The 4,041-nt window shown below is 39.2% G+C and overlaps 1 pseudogene; it reads left to right on the top strand.

Annotated features, from left to right (window-relative positions):
* The first annotated feature begins 1,748 nt into the window (after window positions 1–1,748).
* LOC107155618 lies at window positions 1,749–2,860 on the top strand (annotated as a pseudogene).
* Window positions 2,861–4,041: the final 1,181 nt, after the last annotated feature.

The following is a 4,041-nucleotide window of genomic DNA, read 5'->3' as shown; positions in this document are numbered from 1 at the left end:
ATAAAGAAACTGATATATATATATATATATATATTGATATTGATATATATATATACATATATATATATATATATATATATATGGAAAAGAAGTGTGTTGAAAAATGAATAAGTAAAGGTAAATGAAAATATTTTTCTTATTCTTTACTGATCAGGACTGATAACTGTTTGCTCAAAATAATAGTAACAAGGTATTGCATTACATATACTTATGTATGTATATGTTTATTTATGCTTATGTATAAGTGAAATGAGTAAAAGTTATAACAAAAGAGATAGAAGGGAGATATGAGGATTTTGTTATAATAAGGTAGTTATAGTATCTGTGAAGCAGGACAGTGCTGTTTGAAAGTGGACTTGAATTAATTGCAAATGTATATTGAAAATTCTAGGGAAACTACTAAAAATAGTAAAAAAAAAAAATCCAAATGTGGTGGCAAATGCTTGTAATACCAGCTACATAGGTGCTGAGGCAGGAGGATTGCAAGTTTGAGGCCAGTCTGGGTAACTTACTAAGACCCTGTGTCAAAATAAAATAAAAAGGGCTGGGGATGTAGCTCAGTGGTAGTGTGCCTTTGGGTTCAATCCCCCAGTATCTAAAAAAAAATGTGAAAAAGTATAACTGATCTTCTAAAAAAGGAGAGAAAATTAAATAATGTCAAATGCTTAATTAAAACCCCAAAAGGAGCTGGGGTATAGCAGTAGTAGAATATGTGCTTAGTGTGTATGAAGCCCTGGGTTCAATCCCCAGAAATAGAATTTTAAAAAATAAAATAAAATCACAAAAATCAGAAACTGAGTGAAAGATAAAATCAGGAAGAACAATGGCAACCAGTAGAAAATGGTAACAAATATGTAGATACAATCCAACTATATCAATGATCACTTTAAAAGTCAGTTGTGTGCCAGGCACAGTGGCCTATGCCTGTAATTGGCTCAGGAGGCTGAGGCAGGAGGATCCTGAGTTCAAAGCCAGCCTCAGCAAAAGCAAGGTGCTAAGCAATTCAATGAGACCCTATTTCTAAATAAAACACAAAATAGGGCTAGGAATGTGACTTAGTGGCCAAGTGCTCCTGAGTCCAATTCCTGGTACATCCCCCCTAAAAAAGGGATGGAGCTGGGCATAGTGGTGTCCACCTGTAATCCCAGTGGCTCAGGAGGAGGAGAATCATGAGTTCAAAGCAAGCCTTAGCAATTTAGTGAGGCCTTCAGCAATTTAGCAAGACCCTGTTTCTAAATAAAATACAAAAAGGGGCTGGGGGTGTGGCCCCGTGGTTAAGTGCCCCTGAGTTCAATCCCTAGTACCAAAAACAATAACAAAAACTAAAGGGATGATGAAAAACATACCATACTAATGCCCTGCAAAAAAAGAAGCTTTATAAATTTCAGACAAAGTAGATTTCAGAGCAAGGAAAGTTATCAGGGATAAAGAGGGATAATGCAATAATGGCCAAATAGACATTTCTACAGTGAAAATATATCAATGGCAATGAGCACAAGAAAATATATTCAACATCATTTGCTATCAAGGAAACATAAATCAAAACCACAATGAAGCCAGATGCCATGGCACATGCCTGTAATTCCAGTGATTTGGGAGACTGAGGCAGGAGCATTGCAAGTTCAAAGCCAGCTTAAGCAACTAAGTGAAGAATTAAGCAACTTAGTGAGACCCTGTCTCAAAATAAAAACATAAAAAGGACTGGGGATGTGGTTCAGTGGTTAAGTGCCCTTGGGTTCAATCCCCAATATATAAAAAATGAAAACAAAACAAAATAAAACAAAGCCACAAAGAGGGTTGGGAGTGTAGCTCAGTGGTAAAGTTTATACTTGTGAGAAGCCCTATGTTAAATTCCAAGCACCATTTGACTGCCTGACCTGGGCAGGAAAACCCCCAACTGGTTTACATCTGGATGTAGTCAAAGGAGACAAACTAACTGAGAACCTGATAGAGATGAACACTTTCCACAACAAGTGGATTTCTACCCTCACCATTGAGGAGGGAAATCTGGACATTCAGAGACCAAAGAAGAAGAGGAAGAACTCACAAGTGACTTTCAGCGAGGGTGATGAGTACATCAACACAAAGGATGTGGATGGCTCAGTTGTCCCTTCAAAACAAGTTGCAAACTGCAGTAGTCCCAGTGAAGAAGAAGTGGGTAGAGGGTCCTGGCTCCCTGGGCCTGGAGGAATCAGGGAGCAGGTGCATGCAGAACTTTGCCTTTAGTGACGGACTCTACTGGGTCCTGCCCTGACACACAGCAAAGCAGGCTCCCAGCCACATGGCATTCATGGAATAGCACTCATTGGTGATTTGCCTATGCCATACCCAAACCTCACCCTTGATATGGACTTGACTCCTGTCATGCCATCAGCAGTGAACGTGAACCCTACACCAAATCCTGCAGTCTGTAACCCTGAAGCTGATAAGAAACCCAAGAAGAAATATGCAAAATAGGCTTGGCTGGGCAAGAAGCCCACATCTTCCTTACTGATTTGATATTTTTGCTCATGGAGAAGGGTGCAATTGAGTGGAAATGGTGTGGAAGGGTGATGGGGTACTAATGAACTAGGGAGAAAAATGTTTCATGTGTGCAGTATCATCTTTCAGAATGTTTCCTGAGGTCCTAACCATGTAATAGTAAGACTGGGAGTGGGGCTAAAATATACCATAAAGACCTGTATTCAGGGGCTGGTGTTGTGGCTCAGAGGTACAGCGCTCATCTAGCACATGCAAGGCCCTGGGTTCAATCCTCATCACCACATAAAAATCAATAAATAAAGATATTGAGTCCAACTACAACTAAAAAATAAAAAATATTTTTTAAAAACCCTGTATTCAGAACATTTTCCATGTAGAGAAAGGTTTCATAGGCCCCTTTAAGTAGACTGCCCTGGCTCTTTCCTGGGCCTTTTATTACCTCGTTCTTCCTTCTCCTTTCTAGGATCATTTTTATGTGAGGCCACAAACCCCAGGTTGAATCCAGAGCTGTGGAAGTAGCAGAAGCCTCACCATTCTCAGGGGTCCCTGCGACCTCATTTATATTTACTGCCTTTTCAAGTCCCAGGTAGCAAAAGGGTTGCCATGGATCCCAGAATGATCAAAAAGGTTTAGCATTCTTCAGTTAAGCTAAGGTTTAAACTCAGAAATGTTTTCTCAAGTCTTTGGTTTTGAGGTCCAATGGTTAGGCTTTTCTCTTTGGTCCTTTCTAATGGAATGAGAATACTTTGAGTCCCCTTTGTCTGTGACCAGTGCCAGAGGCACAGGTTTATACTTTAAGTTAAAACTATTGTATGAACTTTTCTTGTCAAACCTGAGCATTCCACTTGCCTGTTTCCCATTTAATTTCAGAGTACTGTCCTCTACTTTCTAAGGCATTACTTTTCTTTTTTATTGTTATGAGGCAATTTTTAAAGGATATGACTAGTTAGGGCAACTCAGATGAAAAATGAAAAGATTTACTTTGCAAGTAATTGAAGTCTATTAAGGGGATGTTTTTAGCTGTTGGTTTGGAAGCTCTTCCCCTGCCCCCTTTGAGAACTCTTGTTGTTCAGAGCTCTAAGACCTGGCTAACAAACAGGAGACAAAGGTAGGACACATTGATATGAGCTTTATACAGAGATTTATACATTTGTGTAATAGGCCTTTTATACTTTATGCGTAACTTTTAACCTGTAACCTTTATTACTTTGTAAATTAAACATAACTTTTGTCAAAAAAATTCCAAGCACCAAAGAGAAAGGTAGAGAGAGGAAGAGAGGGAGGGGGGAAAGAAAGAGAATGGAAAGAAAACTTACAATGAAACCCATGCTGTAGTTTGGATATGAGGTCATGTTAGGCAATGGAACCTAAAATGATCAGGTTCTGAGAGCTGTAACCTAATCAGTGGTTTAATTCATTTGATGGAAGAAGAAGGAGAAGGAGAAGGAGAAGGAGAAGGAGAAGGAGAAGAAGAAGAAGAAGAAGAAGAAGAAGAAGAAGAGGAGGAGGAGGAGGAGGAGTATTTTGGCACCTGGGATTGAACCCTGGACACTTAACTAC

This window comes from Marmota marmota, unplaced genomic scaffold (genome assembly GCF_001458135.2).
Source record: "Marmota marmota marmota unplaced genomic scaffold, marMar, whole genome shotgun sequence".
Taxonomy (NCBI): Eukaryota; Metazoa; Chordata; class Mammalia; order Rodentia; family Sciuridae; genus Marmota; species Marmota marmota.
This window is presented reverse-complemented; position numbering and strand designations above follow the sequence as displayed.